At 41.3% G+C, this 18,389-nt stretch overlaps 1 protein-coding gene and 1 long non-coding RNA gene across 2 annotated transcripts in view; one reads left to right on the top strand and one right to left on the bottom strand.

Annotated features, from left to right (window-relative positions):
- The window catches only part of TSHZ2 (teashirt zinc finger homeobox 2), a 909,619-nt gene that overhangs the window by 736,918 nt on the left and 154,312 nt on the right, over nt 1-18,389 (bottom strand). The window lies entirely within an intron of this gene.
- Nucleotides 13,034-15,957, top strand: LOC145532408 (uncharacterized). Its single transcript, XR_014073208.1, has 2 exons — nt 13,034-13,131; nt 13,217-15,957. It is a non-coding gene; the product is annotated as an uncharacterized LOC145532408 (long non-coding RNA).

The raw sequence follows: 18,389 nt of genomic DNA, 5'->3' as shown, positions 1-18,389 counted from the left end.
ATTATAACTACCCAGCTCTGATGTGATGGCATGGAAGCAGCCACAGACAATAACTAAATAAATGGGCATGGATGTGTTCCAGTAAAATTTTGTTTATAAAAGCAGGAGCAGACCAAACCCTGGTCAAGATTATGGTTACCTTGGAGCAGAGAAAGTGAATTAGTATTGGAATAAAATAAATGAAAGTGTTTCTGGAACGACCAGCAGAGTTCTGTTTCTAGAGCTAAGTGATTAGCAAAAGGGATGCTCAGGTTATATTATTACATTAAGCTATATATTAATAACTTGCCTTTCCTGGTGGAAGGTTCAAGCCCTAAGTCAGGAAAATCCCCTGGAAAAGACCACTCCAGTATTCTTGCCTGGAAAATCCCATGGACAGAGGAGCCTGGCAGACTACAATCCATGGGGTTGCAAAAGAGTCAGACACAACTTAGTGACTAAAATGACAACAAATATAATTCTTACCTGCAGTTTTCTGTGTTTCATTTTAAAATAAAAAGGTAAGACCAAGTGAGTCATGTAGAGAATGACTAAAGACCTGCTATTCAGTTTTCATCTATGAAGATAACAATTGCCTTCCCTTCCTGTAGGACTTTTGTCTTCAAAGAAGCAAGTGGACTATGTGAACAGTGGCCTAGTGCGAGTCGGGCCATGACAACATTGCCAGGATTAGGTTTTAGTTTCACCGGGCCTAAGTGCGACGGTTAGTTTTAGGTGTGTACTCGGCGAGGCCACGGTACCCAGATACAGAGTCGATCAACTTGTCTAAATGTTACTGTGAAGGTATCTTTTAGACATATTTAACATTTCCATTGGGAGACTGTGAGTCAAGATGGTTACCCTCCATAATGCAGATGGGCCTCATCTAAACAGCTGAAGAGAAAGGAGATGGCAGCTTCCTGAGGAAGAGAGCATTCTGCCTCTCATGGCCCTCAGACTTCAGTGGCAACACCACCCTTCCCTGAGTCTTCAGCCGGCTGGCCTGCGCTCCGTGTCTCAGACTTGACAGCCCCACCCCACTGCAGGAGCCAATCCCTCACACAACACGCCCTACGGATTCCATTTCTCTGAAAACATGCTGACTAGCACTAACAGTGCAGCCTTGAACAGGTTACCTGCCTTACCTATGCTCCAGGCGCTTCATTGCTGGGATGATACAGCCATTGTAGCAAATGCAAAATAAAGGCATGGCAACCAGCTCCAGTATCCTTGCCTGGAGAATCCCAAGGACAGAGGAGGCTGGTGGGCTACAGTCCATGGGGTCGCAAAGAGTCGGGCACAGCTGAAGTGGCTTAGCATGCACGCACATGCCCAATATATTGGGAGGGCTTTCTGAATAGAAGACAAACCTTCTCAGGAAAAGGTCGTCTGACGTTTCCCCCACCTTCCTGACATGACGACAGGCTGCCTGGAGGAGGGGCATCCACCTTGTGACCGTGAAGATGCAGACTCCACGCTGAGGACGGTGGACGAGCACGGACAGAGAAACCTGGGGCCCTGCCGTCATCACTGAGCCCCACACCCGGTCGGGAGAGGAAAGTGGTAGGCTGAGCCAGAGAACCACCGTGGCTCACCTAATAAATCTAATCCTCACCCTCATCTTTACAGTCAGGCACAGAACAGGCAGAGCAACGAGCAAACAGGTTTTACTGGGAACAGAGCCTGTAACACGTACGCTGTTATCATTGCCACTACGCGCTGTCCCTTCACAGGGGACATCCCACCACGGCTCGATGTGGCTGCAGCAACATCACCAGAGGGTCACAGCCTCAGCCTCAAATCCAGAGGAATGAAAGCATGTTTCTCCCCTGGGCATCCAACAAAAATTCCAATCAACAGGGAGGAGAAATGCTGATCTAGCTTACACCAGCTAGGGCTCAGTCCTGATGATAAGAGCTGGGGCTAGAGGTGACCTGATTTAACAAATAAAAACATAGGATATCCAGTAAAATTTGAATTTCAGACTAAAAAATGAATTGTTTTTAGTATAAGATGTCTCCCATGCTATATTTGGGAGACAGTTGTACTCAAAAAAATGCATTGTTTATCTGAAATTCAACTGTAACTGGGTGCCCTAAATTTTAGGACAACCCTACTTAGAGCCCATAATGCCTCAGCATTTGGGCTGAAAGGGTAGTAGGGGTTGTGATTTATTTAATGAAATTCTGGGGCTGTCGTGTCAAAAACAGGTGAATGCACACTTGTGAGGGTGGAACAATGCATACATGCACACACACACACACACGCTCATGGATGTCCTCTCCAAACATTTCATTTTCCTAAATAAAACAACTCACAGAAACTATAAGCTGTATATCTGTAACCTATAGACATGGGAAGCAGTAGGAATCTGAAAAGGCAGGATCTCAGGCATGCAAAACAAAACAAAATTCCTACTTGGGTATGTGGTAGTTGTAATCCAACCACACTGATGTTTATGACAAAAATTTCTATTTCTTTTCCTGCAGTCATTCAGTGGCTGCTGAAACCCCCAATAAGACATAAAGGAAATCACAGCAGAGAGTATTAAGATTCAGGAAGAATATAATTATATGATAGGTGTGTGTGTTCTGTAAGCTTGCACATACCTATCTCTTTCTTAAAAATAGATTGCATAAAGAAAACCTCTGATTTCATTGAAAACAATAATTATGTCAGTTATACTGAGAAAAGGATTATAATACTCAGAATTTGGAATACTTGGCAATTCACAGTCTAGTATTCTGCATATTTGTTGCGAACTAGAATTTTCTGATATGTTATATAGTTTGTGTGCATACATATATACATATACACACATAAATGTATATTCTTCATTTCTCCCTGGTATTAGCCTGTGATCTGCTTGGATCTAGCAAAACTCTACTGTGGAGACACGAAAGGAATTAACAATATTACGTGAGCTTCAATAGTCTTAAATTAGATAGCTCTTAGGATGCCAGGATTCAAGCCCTTTGATTTTATATAACTGACAACTTCTGCAGAGTGCTTTAGTCAGACTCTACAACAATTAAATAAGAACAAAGGCATCTAGTACTGACATTATTGCAAATATACATACAATGTACAGTTAATTCTCTCCCTTTACAAATTCTACCAACAGCCTAAGCGTAGCCTTCATTCACTCGGTCCTTTGTGCAAACTCAAGCTTTGTGATAATGGGGGAATTGAATTCAGCACTTCAGAAAACGTGATATTCCAAAATGGACAAATGAATCTGACATATGACAACTGAAAATTGCCTTTGCTTTAAAAAGCACCTAATAGGAAATATGTTTTTAAAGCCACTGACATTGAATGAGAAACACTGCCTTCATTCATTCATTTTTCCATTCACTCATCCAGGATCAATCGAGCACTTTTTTTGTGCCAGGCTCTAAGCACTGGGACATAAGATAGAATAAGGTACACTGTATACCCCTTCGCCCCACTCTAGACCATCTGCCACAGTCTATAAAGTGCTTCGTATATGTTGGTGTCTTGTCTACAGAGAAACGCTACGAGGAATTCATTGTAATAAAACAGTGATAGTTAATACCTTTGATGTCCAAAAAGTGATAAAATTCTCACTCTTTTTGCACAGCACTATTTTAGGTGAGGCACAGATGAGTATTTTTAAAATTTTATTAGTTACATATTTATATTTTATATATTTATATTTTTATCAATGCACACCTTCTATAAGGGGTTTCTATTTCTGTTTCTTTTTAAAATCGATTGCTCAGCTGTGTCTGACTCTTTTGCTACCCCATGGACTGTAGCTGCCGGGCTCCTCTGTCCACGGAATTCTCCAGGCAAGAATACTGGAGGGGGTGGCCGTTTCCTTCTCCAGGGGATCTTCCTGACCCAGGGATCGAACCCAGGTCTCCTGCATTGCAGGCAGATTCTTTACCATCTGAGCCAAGAGTTAGAGAAAAGAATCCAATAAAAATTGACTGAGGTGGCACATGGGTGGGCAATATTGACTGTAAGTGACTTCCAAGTGGGAAACACTGTCCGATGTAACTCCAGCAACCCCAGGAAGGATCTTGCCTGCCTGAAATTCTCCTGGCTTATCTGCTTGGGGCTGAGAGTCCTTTTATTTGTGACAAAATCATAAAATCCTTTGGCAGATATAGTAAAATAACATATAACTGCAAATGCTCCTAGGAGAAAGAACACACTGGCTTACGTTTATACAAAACCACAAAAGTGGACAACAGGAGGCTTTCCGACATTTAGTTATAGGACACCACTGGAGACCTGAAGAGGGTCCCTGAAGGGGTTAAAAGGAGAGGTGGTGGCCGGGGCTACACCAGCAGATGCCTTCCCTTCCCGTTTGGGTGTGTTGAACTATTAATAGATACAGTCGCAGCACCAGTGTTGGAGCCCTGCAATCATAAAGTGATATTTAGAGTTTCCCTGATGGCTGGAGGGAACACAAGCTGGGATCAAGACTGCCGGGAGAAAGATCAGTAACCTCAGATATACAGATGACACCACCCTGATGGCAGAAAGTGAAGAACAACTAAAGAGCCTCTTGATGAAAGTGAAAGAAGAGAGTGAAAAAGTTGGCTTAAAGCTCAACGTTCAGAAAACTAAGATCATGGCATCTGGTCCCATCACTTCATGGCAAATACATGGGGAAACAGTGGAAACAGTGTCAGACTTTATTTTTTTGGGCTCCAGAATCACTGCAGACGGTGATTACAGCCATGAAATTAAAAGACGCTTACTCCTTGGCCACCTCATGCAAAGAGCTGACTCATTGGAAAAGACCCTGATGCTGGGAAGGATTGGGGGCAGGAGGAGAAGGGGATGACAGAGGATGAGATGGCTGGATGGCATCACCGACTCGATGGACATGGGTTTGGGTAAACTCCAGGAGTTGGTGATGGACAGGGAGGCCTGGCATGCTGCAATTCATAGGGTCACAAAGAGTCAGACATGACTGAGTGACTGAACTGAACTGAACTGAACTGAACTGAACTGATGGTTCAGAAGTTAAAGAATCTGCCTGCAGTGAAGGAGACCTGAGTTTGATCCCTGGGTTGGGAAGATCCCCTGGAGAATGGAATGGTTACCCACTCCAGTATTCTTGCCTGAAGAATTCTATGGGCAGAAAAGCCTGGTATGCTACGGTGTAGCTGGTTGCAAAGAGCTGAACACAACTGAGTGATAACACTTTCACTTTCAGAGTGAAAAACAAACAATCAGAAACAAAGCTAGACACTCTTGATTCTTCACGGAGGACAAAGTGCTTTGCACACTTCATTCAGACTTGCTCTTCTTCATGTGGTGTTCTTACAACCTACCTTGTACGCTTGAGGCCATATATGATCAGAATCATTAAGTAACTTCTTCAAAGTCACTCAGCAACCCAAATCTAAGCCTTCTAATTACCTATTCTGTCCTCTTTTCTATCTAGATTCCGTTTTCAAAATTCCTGCAAGAAAAAGTACAAAGATAATGAAAAGAGAAATGGGATATTCCTTATAATTCTTTCTTCAGTCACTGTTAAGATCTTACTGCTTTTTCGGAAGTTTTTACTGGGTAATAAAGCTTGATAGATAACTTTAGGAACTGTTGCATTTTTTTTCTTTTTTCTTTTTTTTTTATCTTAAACTGTAACTAGATCTATATCCAGGGTACCCTTCTATGTGCACATTTCAAATGTACCTCATTTTGGGTTTCAGCTACAGAATATCTCACTTTATGGATGTACCATCGCACATTGTGACAGTCCTGTTGAAAGGCACTTAGGTATTTTCAGATTTTTTCTATTCGGGTAACAATGCAGTGACAATTCTCATGCATATCTTTTTCCATATTTGCATAAGTATTTCTACAGAATTCATTTCTAACAAATTTACTGGATTTGCTAGATTAGCGTGTATGATCACTTTCAATATTTAGTTTTAGTGCATATTATCAATTTGTAATACATATGACCAGAGTAAATTGCATGAATCAACAACACAAAGTGATATTTTTTAATGAAATAAAACACAAGAAAATAAAATCCAAACAAGTAGCACTTAACTAAAACTCTATGGCTTGCAGAATACTTCCAATACTTCTGTATAAATCTTATTGATCTTATTGGCAAAGGAATTCCTCTTGAACCCTGGGTCTTAAAATAAGGTAGATGACAATGGTGTATGCTGAACTTTGTAAGATTGAACTTGCGTTAAGTTTTGCTCTACCTACAGCAAAACTGTCATGTTTCATGACAAGGTTCTTTGTATCCTTCGGGGAAATTATGAGGCCTTACATATATAGAGAAGAGCAGATTGCTCTGACTGGTAGCATTTTAAGGTGTGTTTGTGTGTGTGCGTGTGTGTGTGTGCGCGTCATGTTCAGGGTCTCAAAGACTCATTTCTTTGAACTCTAATTGATTTGCTAAAACCAAAGTCGAATTAAAAAGACATGAAAATTTTCGCACTATAGGCATCATTCACTCAAGAATGATACATCATCAAACTGAAGAGCTGTGGATAATTAGGTTGCTTATATTTGTGTGTTTAGTGGATAAATATGCTATGCTATGCTATGCTAAGTCGCTTCAGTCGTGTCCGACTCTGTGTGACCCCATAGACGGCAGCTCACCAGGCTCTGCCGTCCCTAGGATTCTCATATTCTGCTTGTTGTCATTTTCTCTTCTTTTTTAATCCTCACTCTTCCACCAGTCAGCCCATCCCCAACATTTAAAGGTATCTGTCTCATCTAATTTAATTTAAAGAATACTGCAGCTCTTTGCTACTCTAGAATGGCCCATGGAACTGCAACATCGGCATTCCCAGGGAGCTGCTTAGAAATGCAGTGTCTCAGGCCCCACCCAAGACTTACTGAATCAAAACCTGCATTTCAGAAAGCTCCCAGGTGATTCATGTGTACATTAAAGTTTGAGAAGCACTGCTGAAAACCTTTCCTCCCCTCATCCAAGACAGAAAATTGATTTTTTAAGAAACAATAATAACAAAACAGAGAGCCAGACTGCAGATAGGACCTGTACCAACCTGCATGCATTGTCAACGGCAGGAAAGAAGGAGGGAAGAGGGGAAGGGAGGGGGGAACGAATGCAAAGGCTAGTTATTTAGAAATTTGGAAATACAGACCGTATTTTAATGAACACTGTGACCATACCGTTTTCCTCTTCTTCTTTCAAGCACGAATGCTCCATGCTTCTCAGGAAAGGGGCTAAAAGCCCAAGCACCACGTGTTTTGTGCAGGTGAGGCTTTAATGTGCTACAGAGCCCCCAGAGCTTAATGAAAGCCTTTTAAGTAAATCTCACGAAGCCCTAATCTCATAGAGCCGCCCGTGTTCTTCTCTGCTGTTCTTATTTAATTTTTAATAAGAACAATTCCACGCAGCTCGAAAGCACAGCTCAATTAAGCAATATTCCTACTAGGCATCTTTGAAATCTTGCAGAATTCTCTTCCTTCTGTTTCTTGATGACCCTCAGTTTGGTTGTGTGGAGAGGTTTGTGGGGAGGCGGGATACAGCTGAAGCTTTTTTTTTAATTGCAAGTTCAATTTCACACCGTTCCTTATGAGAAGGCAAGACTGATTTTCAAAGACAGAAACGCAACTCGTGTATCTGCTGCCAGAAGGCTACAGTGGAGTATCTCAGTATTGTATTTTGAAATTTCAAGTGCATCTTTGATCTGATTCCTTAGGCATTAGATGTCCTTGAAGTTCTAGCGAGGTCATGTGAAATAAATTTAAAAGAAACAGTTATTTCTGAATCACAGTACCTCAACTACAAGTATCTTAAAGTAATCTAAACTTGACTCTTATGTATGGTTTATAACAGGAGAAATATAGCCTAGTTGTTCCTGGTAAAATTTACCGGCATTAATGCTTTCTTTCTAAAGACCCATTTCTGGAGATTTAACTCTAGTCACATCTTTTCACTATATGCTCATATTTTTCTGTTGAAAATTCATGTTTGCATGCTTGTCTGTGTATCAAAAGACATACAAGCATGTACACGTTTGTGTATGTAACAGCAACAATAGCAAATTAAGCTGCCCACGTTTGATCAATTTCAAAAGCACAAAAGGATAGTATATAGCGTACCAAACTATGTGTTCATTATTTTTAAAATACTTGTACTCCATCTTCTGTCTAAAATGTGAGGAAGCTTACTCAACTAAGCATTATATAAATAGGACTATTATATACAGAATCATGAGGGGGCAAAAACAGCTAAAATAGCAATAAGACAGACATGATCATACATCAGAGCTACCATTACACCAATCATTGAATTTTAACTTTGCTGATTCTCATAGCAAAAACAAAAACGGAGACATATTTAACGAAATGTCTCACACTGCATCTTAGGATGAAACATACAAATGAACCAGAAGTAAAAGATTTTCATGGCCCCAAAGACATTTTCACATGGATCTCTATTTTGGAAACCTCAAGCAACCTAACAGCCAATGTCTTAAAATATAGAGTACATGCATGCATGCTCAGTCGCTTCAGGCGTGTCCAACTCTTTGCAACCCTAAGGACTGTAGCCCATCAGGCTCCTCTGTCCAAAGGATTCTTCAGGCAAGGATACTGGAGTGGGTTGCCATGCCCTCCTCCAAGGGATCTTCCCACTGCAGGCATCGAAATCACATCTCTTATGTCTCCTTCATTGACAGGCAGGTTCTTTACCACTAGCAACACCTGGGAAGCCCACATAGCTCTACTAAAGACAAAGACAAAAGACACCACATAGATCCCTATTTAAACAATCCTCATAACTCAGAGGAGGAATTTCTACAGGTAGACGAAATCAGCTGCCCAAAGCATGTGACACGGGGAGACGTCAGAGATCTTGGAACAGATGTGGCGGGAATGTCTAATGTCCCTTTCAAATATCAGGTTTCCTAGCAAGTCATATGACATTTCCATGTTTGACTACTAATATCAGCACTTACATATTGGAGCAATGCAAAGAAACAGAGGAAAACAACAGAATGGGAAAGACTACAGATCTCTTCAAGAAAATCAGAGATACCAAGGGAACATTTCATGCAAAGATGGGCACAATAAAAGACAGAAATGGTATGGACCTAACAGAAGCAGAAGATTTTTAAGAAGAGGTGGCAAGAATACACTGAAGAACTGTACAAAAAAGATCTTCACGACCCAGATAATCACGATGGTGTGATCACTCACTTAGAGCCAGACATCCTGGAATGCGACATCAAGTGGGCCTTAGGAAGCATCACTACAAACAAAGCTAGTGGAGGTGATGGAATTCCAGTTGAGCTGTTTCAAATCCTGAAAGATGATGTTGTTAAAGTGCTGCACTCAATATGCCAGCAAATTTGGAAAACTCAGCAGTGGCCACAGGACTGGAAAAGGTAAGTTTTCATTCCAATCCCAAAGAAAGGCAATGCCAAAGAATGCTCAAACTACTGCACTCATCTCACACGCTAATAAAGTAATGCTCAAAATTCTCCAAGCCAGGCTTCAGCAATATGTGAACTGTGAACTTCCAGATATTCAAGCTAGATTTAGAAAAGGCAGAGGAACCACAGATCAAATTGCCAACATACGTTGGATCACCAAAAAAACAAGAGAGTTCCAGAAAAATATCTACTTCTGCTTTATTGATTACACCAAAGCCTCTGACTGTGTGGATCACCACAAACTGTGGAAAATTCTTAAAGAGATGGGAATACCAGACCAACCTGACCTTTCTCCTGAGAAATCTGTATGCAGGTCAAGAAGCAACAGTTAGAACTGGACATGGAACAACAGACTGGTTCCAAATCGGGAAAGGAGTACGTCAAGGCTCTATATTGTCACCTTGCTTATTTAACTTATATGCAGAGTATATCATGAGAATGCTGGACTGGATGAAGTACAAGCCGGAATCAAGACTGCCGGGAGAAATAGCAATAACCTCAGATATGCAGATGACACCACACTTACAGCAGAAAGCGAAGAACTAAAGAGCCTCTTGATGAAAGTGAAAGTGGAGAGTGAAAAAGTTGGCTTAAAACTCAACATTCAGGAAATAAGATCATGGCATTTGGTCCCATCGCTTCATGGCAAATAGATGGGGAAACAGTGGAAACAGTGACAGACTTTATTTTTTGGTCTCCAAAATCACTGCAGATGGTGATTGCAGCCATGAAATTAAAAGACACTTGCTCCTTGGAAGAAAATGTATGACAAATCGAGACAGCATATTAAAAAGCAGAGACATTTCTTTGCCAACAAAGATCTGTCTAGTCAAAGCTATAGTTTTTCCAGTAGACATGTATGGATGTGAGAGTTGGACTATAAAGAAAGCTGAGCACAGAAGAATTGATGCTTTTGAACTGTGGTGTTGGAGAAGACTCTTGAGAGTCCCTTGGACTGCAAGGAGATCCAACCAGTCCATCCTAAAGGAAATCAGTCCTGAATATTCATTGGTAGGACTGATGCTGAAGCTGAAACTCTTAAAACTTTGGTGAAGAGCTGATGTGAAGAGCTGACTCATTTGAAAAGACCCTGATGCTGGGAAAGATTAAAGGCGGAAGGAGAAGGGAATGACAGAGGATGAGATCATTGGATGGCATTACCGACTCAGTAGACATGAGTTTGAGTAAACTCTGGGAGTTGGTGATGGACAGGGAAGCCCAGCATGTTGCAGTCCATGGGGTTGCAAAGAATCAGACATGACTGAGTGACTGAACTGAACTGAAATATTGGAGCATACCTGCAAGCTTAAAAAAAAAATCATTTCAGTGTATTTGACGATTTTTTTAAAAGTCCTTTGAAATGAATTAATCAATGGATTTGTTTCTCTTAGTGGGTTTGAGATACACAAAAGCTATGTTACAAGCTTAAGAGGATGCTGTCCTTCCTGGTTATCAGTTAGAAATGCATTTGCCTGCAAGTTACAGAAACCTGCCTCATAGTGGCTTCATAAATAGAAGCTATATATTTTACAGGATGGAAATTTAGCATCAGAGAGCCTAGGCCAGTGCCACAGCTAAGAATGTCACGGAGACGCAGGTTCTTCCACCTTTGCCCTCTGCTGTCAGCACAATGGGTGCCATGGTGATAAACGGTGCCTAGATTCTCAATATGCGATGAATGACAGAGACCACAACAGGAAGGGGCCAGAGAAGGTGGCTGGATAGACACGCGTCCAGAATTTTCCCAGAATCATCCTAGACAGCATTTACTCCCTTAGTACACATTTTGTTGTTGTTCAGCCACTAAGTTGTGTCCGACTCTTGGTGACCGCATGGACTGCAGCACGCCAGGCTACCCTCTCTTTCACTGTCTCCCAGAGTTTGCTCAAATTCACATCTACTGAGTCATTGATTGTATCCAACCATCTCATCCTCTGCCATTATCTTCTCCTTTTGCCTTCCATCTTTCCCAGCATCAGGGTCTTTTCCAATGAGTCAGCTCTTCACATTAGGTGGCCAAAGTACTGGAGTTTCAGCTTCAGTATTAGTCCTTCCAATGAATATTCAAATATTCGATACATACTTACTGAGCAATTATTATGCTAAACACTGATCTAAGCCCCAGGACAGAAGAGTGATCAAAGCAGATGAAGTCTCCCTGCCTCATGGAGTTCTAGATATTCTCAAGCGGCTCACATTTTCAGAGTGTTTACTACAGACTGGGTCAGGATTTCTCAATTTTGTACCATTAAGATTTTAGTCCAGATCATTCTCTGCTCTGGGCGGGGCTGGGGGCCGGGAGGCGGTGCTGTCTTCTACACTGTGGACTGTTCAGCAGCATCCCTGATCTCTACCCCCAGATGCCTCCACCATCATTCATGCGATAACCGAGAACATCTCAGACACTGCCCTGTGTTCCCTCGGGGGAGACCAGATTCAGACGGAAACCACTAGTCTAAGCAGCTTTCTGAGTGCATCACACACACGCCTCATTTAATTACAGCAACCCTACCAGGTAGGCAGCATCACTATTCCCATTTCAGATATTTAAGAAGAGGACCTTAAGCACTGAGATGTTAAGTAAACTTTCTAAAGTCACAGAACTGGCACCGATGTCCACCTACTTATGCAGTCCACTCGCTGGTGGAGAGCAGTACCATGGCCATACTTAGCTGTTTGTAAGGCCAGAGGCAGTGACATCAGGACTTGATGACTCTAAGTCTAATCCACTGTCTTCATGTTTTAAATGAGTAAATTCAAATCACCGGCTTAGAAAAGTGCCCGAAACACTAAAAAAAAAAAAAAAAAAAAAATTTCAGTTATAGTTATTATAGGCATTATTATTGTTGCCTGGGTCTGAGCACATTGTTACCCAAAACAAAATGAAGGTTTATTAGCAAAAGCTTGGGCTTGATGTCATGACAAAATGACAAATAATGTACATTTTATAAGAGCATATAACAGTGTCAGCAACATCCTGCTTCTTAAAGCTGGGGATCGATTTCATGTAGTAGTTCTACCAGGATAACAAAATATAAGTAAAATAGGAAGGAAGTTAAGACACAGAGCTCTCCTGTATCACTGCTACCTGGAAATCCATCCATCATAATAACTTAACTTCATACTGTGGATCTAGAAGTGATAACATGTTACAGGCTTTAAAAAGCATTAAAAGCCTGTGTTTTATTCAGAGAATATTCAGCTCGCTCCATCTGTTGTTTCTGTTACATGAAGTCAAAAACCAAGGAAAGAATCAAGAAGCAGATAGAGACAGGTGCCAATCCAAACACTTTTCCACTAGAATAAGAACTAGTATCTGGAAATTGTGCCCAAACCAGCTTGTTGCCCATAAAAACGTATAAGAATTTCTTCATTCATCTAATGTGTGTGTGTGTGTGTGTGTGTGTGTGTGTGTGTGTGTGTGTGTGTGTGTGCAGAAACAACACTGAGTCAGACACCATTCAAGATACTGAGACTCCAGCAGTGAGAAAATCAGACAAAATTGTCTGCCTTCATGATGTTTACCTTCTAGTAGTGAGCGAAAGAAAATAAACAAGGTAAGTATAGTACAGTCAAGATGTGAACTATGTATTTTGTCTTCCTTCCTTCCTTAAATGGCTTTGTTCTATGGAAATAAGATGGATGGTGGTGGTGGTTTAGTCACTAAGTCAAGTGTGACTCTTGCGACCCCATGGACTGTAACCTGCCAGGCTCCTCTGTTCATGGGACTCTCCAGGTAAGAATACTGGAGTGGGTAGCCATTTCCTTCTCTAGGGGAGCTTCCTGACCCAGGAATTGAACCCAGATCTCCTGCATTGCAGGCAGATTCTTTACTGACTGAGCTACACGGGAAGTCCAGATAAGACGGATGAAGGTTGGAAAAACATTACACATAACTTCAAACCAAAGAATGCTGATGGACCCACATTTTATGGATAAGAAAACCAAATCTTGGAGAAAGGAAGTGCCTAGCCTAAGGTCAAACTAAGTATTAGCCAGGAATATTCCTGATAAGCCAGGAACGCCAAAGAAGCTGAAGTTGAACGGTTCTATGAAGACCTACAAGACCTTCTAGAACTAACACCCAAAAAAGATGTCCTTTTCATTATAGGGGACTGGAATGCAAAAGTAGGAAGTCAAGAAACACCTGGCATAACAGGCAAGTTTGGCCTTGGAGTACAGAATGAAGCAGGGCAAACGCTAATAGAGTTTTGCCACGAGAACGCACTGGTAATAGCAAACACCCTATTCCAACAACACAAGAGAAGACTCTACACATGGACATCACCAGATGGTCAACACCAAAATCAGATTGATTATATTCTTTGCAGCCAAAGATGGAGAAGCTCTATACAGTCAGCAAAAACAAGACCGGGAGCAGACTGTGGCTCGGATCATGAACTGCTTATTGCCAAATTCAGACTTAAATTGAAGAAAGTAGGGAAAACCACTAGTCCATTCAGGTATGACCTAAATCAAATTCCTTATGATTATACAGTAGAAGTGACAAATAGATTTAAGGGTCTAGATCTCATAGACAGAATGCCTGATGAACTATGGACAGAGGTTCGTGACATTGTACAGGAGACAGGGATCAAGACCATCCCCATGGAAAAGAAATGCAAAAAAGCAAAATGGCTGTCTGAGGAGGCCTTACAGATAGCGGGGAAGAGAAGAGAAGTGAAAAGCAAAGGAGAAAAGGAAAGATATTCCCATCTGAATGCAGAGTTCCAAAGAATAGCAAGGAGAGATAAGAAAGCCTTCCTCAGTGATCAATGCAAAGAAATAGAGGAAAACAACAGATTGGGAAAGACTAGAGATCTCTTCAAGAAAATTAGAGATACCAAAGGAATATTTCATGCAAAGATAGGCTCGATAAAGGACAAAAATGGTATGGACCTAACAGAAGCAGAAGATATTAAGAAGAGGTGGCAAGAATACACAGAAGAACTGTACAAAAAAGATCTTCACGACCCAGAAAATCATGATGGTGTGATCACTCACCTAGAACCAGACATCCTGGAATGTGAAGTCAAGTGGGCCTTAGAAAGCATCACTATGAACAAAGCTAGAGGAGGTTATGGAATTCCAGTTGAGCTATTTCAAATCCTCAAAGGTGATGCTGTGAAAGTGCTACACTCGATATGCCAGCAAATTTGGAAAACTCAGCAGTGGCCACAGGACTGGAAGAGGTCAATCTTCGTTCCAATCCCAAAGAAAGGCAATGGCAAAGAATGCTCAAACCACTGCACAATTGCACTCGTCTCACATGCTAGTAAAGTAATGCTCAAAATTCTCCAAGCCAGGCTTCAGCAATACGTGAACCGTGAACTTCCAGATGTTCAAGCTGGTTTTAGAAAAGGCAGAGGAACCAGAGATCAAATTGCCAATATCCGCTGGATTATCGAAAAAGCAAGAGAGTTCCAGAAAAACATCTATTTCTGCTTTATTGACTATGCCAAAGCCTTTGACTGTGTAGATCAGAATCAACCGTGGAAAATCCTTCCAGAGATGGGAGTACCAGACCATCTGACCTGTCTCTTGAGAAACCTGTATGCAGGTCAGGAAGCAACAGTTAGAACTGGACATGGAACAACAGACTTGTTCCAAATAGTAAAAGGAGTACTTCAAGGCTGTATATTGTCACCCTGCTTATTTAACTTATATGCAGAGTACATCATGAGAAACACTGGGCTGGACGAAACACAAGCTGGAATCAAGATTGCCGGGAGAAATATCAATAACCTCAGATATGCGGATGACACCACCCTTATGGCAGAAAGTGAAGAAGAACTAAAGAGCCTCTTGATGAAAGTGAAAGAGGAGAGTGAAAAAGCTGGCTTAAAGCTCAACGTTCAGAAAACTAAGATCATGGCATCTGGTCCCATCACTTCGTGGGAAATAGATGGGGGAACAGTGGAAACAGTGTCAGACTTTATTTTCTTGGGCTCCAAAATCACTGCTGATCGTAATTGCAGCCATGAAATTAAAAGATGCTTACTGCTTGGAAGGAAGGTTATGGCCAACCTAGATAGCATATTTAAAAGCAGAGACATTACTTTGCCAACAAAGGTCCATCTAGTCAAGGCTACGGTTTTTCCAGTGGTCATGTATGGATGTGAGAGTTGGACGGTGAAGAAAGCTGAGCGCCGAAAAATTGATGCTTTTGAACTGTGGTGTTGGAGAAGACTCTTGAGAGTCCCTTGGACTGCAAGGAGATCCAATCAATCCATCCTAAAGGAGATCAATCCTGGGTGTTCATTGGAAGGACTGATGTTGAAGCTGAAACGCCAATACTTTGGCCACCTCATGCGAAGAGTTGACTCACTAGAAAAGACCCTAATGCTGGGTAGGAGTGGGGGCAGGAGGAGAAGGGGACGACAGAGATGAGATGGTTGGATGGCATCACTGACTCGATGGACATGGGTTTGGGTAGACTCCAGGAGTTGGTGATGGACAGGGAGGCCTGGCGTGCTGCAATTCATGGGGTCGCAAAGAGTTGGACACGACTGAGCGACTGAACTGAACTGAACTGAATTCCTGATACAAAAAACAAAATAAACAAAAATATTCAATCCATACTCACTGAAACCAAAAACAGGATAAAATTTGTCCCTGTAATTAGCATGTCCAATACATAAATGTCCCGTTTATCAGTTACCGGACGAGAACAAAATCTGGCATGATTCCATAATTTTGCTACTGGAACTCTAAAGCTGAAAAGGGAGCATGATAGGTTCACAGGTGGCTTCTGATCAGTACCAGAGCAGAGAAGAAAACCCTGGTCTCTGTTGCTAAGGTCACCAAATCTTGCCCTCACATCATGGCTCCGCCACTTCCACTTGGCCATAGGTCCCGGGTATGTCTGTAGTGAGAGGGTGAGGTTTTGAGGTAGATTAAGACCGTGAAATTAATATTTTTACGTCTTAATCAACAAATCATTACAAGTGGTCACTTATTGATAAGTACCTTGGTTGCCTAAGTAATATGGAAACACTTAAATGAACTTGAAAGGACATTTTCTCTTGCTTGATGAGAAAATCAATTTTTAAAATAATCAAAGGCAAAGATTTCTCAGATACAACAACAAATGCACAATACATTTTGAAAGAAAACTATAAATTTGCCTTGATCAGAATTAAATATGATGCTGTCAGGAGAATGAAAAGACAAGCCTTTGATAAGCAGAAAATATTTGCAAAATGTATATCTTATAAAAGACATATCCAGATTACATGAATACTCAATAATCAGAAAAGAAACAGGCCAGTATAGAAAAAATGGGCAGAAGATGTGAACAATACTTCATCCAAGAAGACATATAGAAGGATGGCAAATAAGCACATGAAAAATTGTACAACATTGCTAGTTATTAGAAAAATACAGAATAAAAAAATCAGTGTAGCACTGCTGCATAACAATTTAAATATCTGAAATTATAATACTGACCATACCAAGTGTTGATACCAACTGTTCTAACGTAGAACAGTTAGAACTCACACCCAGTCAGTCAAAGTGTAAGATGCTATAGGCACTTTGGGAAAACTGGTAAATTATCAAAAAGTTAAACAGACATCCACCATCTAGTCCAGCCACTCTCATCCTAGGTATCTACTCAAAAGAAATGAAAACATGTCCACACACAGTCTTATGCCTGAATATTCACAGTGCTTTGTCTGCAGTCCCCCCAAAACTGAAAATGTGAAAGTTGTTCAATGATGTCTGACTCTTTGGGACCCAATACAGTCCATGGAATTCTCCAACCAGAATACTGGAGTGGGTAGTCTGTCCCTTCTCCAGGGGATCTTCCTAACCCAGGGATCGAAACCAGGTCTCCTGCATTGCAGGTGAATTCTCTACCAGCTGAGCCACAAGGGAAGCCCAAAAAACTGGAAGTATGGCCCCCCCAAAATGATTGGACAAGCATATTATGAAATATTCACATATTCAAAGACTACTTGGTAATGAAAAGAAATAAGCTATTGACAAAGAGTGTAACATGAAAGAATCTCACAGTTACTATGATGAGTGAAAGAAGACCAATAAAATAAAAGAGTATATACCACATGATTCCATATACGTAAAATTCTATAAAATGCAAGCCAAGTTACAATGACAAGAAGTAGATCAGTGGTTTCGTGGGGATAGGAGTAAGGGGATAATGGGAAAAATAGGAAATACAAAAGATCACAAGGAAATTTCTGGGGATGATGAAATTATCATTTTAATGATAGTATAATGAGTGTGTATGTATATGTGTATATGTGTGTGTGTGTACTCATTCATGCCCAACTCTTTGTGACCCCACAGACTGTAGCCCGTCAGGCTCCTTTGTCCATGGAATTTTCCAGGCAAGAACACTGGGGTGGTTGCCACTCCAGGGGATCTTCCTGACCCAGAGATCGAAACTGCATCTCAACATATGTCATATATATGTCAAAACTTAATAAACTGTGTACGTTAATATATACAATTAATTGTATAACAACTATACCTCGATTTTCTTAAAAATTTACTGTGAGAACAATAACACAAAACATTCAGACTTCTCATCCATTTGGCTTCCTTCAGTTCAGTTCAGTCCAATTCAGTTACGTCCGCCTTTTTGCAAACCCAAGGGCTGCAGCATGCCAGGCCTCCCTGTCCATCACCAACTCCCGGAGCTTCCTCAAACTCATGTCCATCGAGACAGTGATGCCATCCAACCATTTCATCCTCTGTCGTCCCCTTCTCCTCCTGCCTTCAGTCTTTCCCAGCATCAGGGTCTTTTCTTAGGAGACAGTTCTTCGTATCAGGTGGCCAAAGTTTTAGAGCTTCAGCTTCAGCAACAGTCATTCCAATGAATATTCAAGACTGATCTCCTCTAGGATGGACTGGTTTGATCTAGCAGTCCAAGAGACTATCAATAGTCTTCCCCAACACCACAGTTAAAAAGCATCAATTCTTCGGCGTTCAGCTTTCTTTATAGTCCAACTCTCACATCTATACATGAAC

This window comes from Giraffa tippelskirchi, chromosome 13 (genome assembly GCF_054371585.1).
Source record: "Giraffa tippelskirchi isolate mGirTip1 chromosome 13, T2T-mGirTip1v1.2.pri, whole genome shotgun sequence".
Classification (NCBI taxonomy): Eukaryota; Metazoa; Chordata; class Mammalia; order Artiodactyla; family Giraffidae; genus Giraffa; species Giraffa tippelskirchi.
This window is presented reverse-complemented; position numbering and strand designations above follow the sequence as displayed.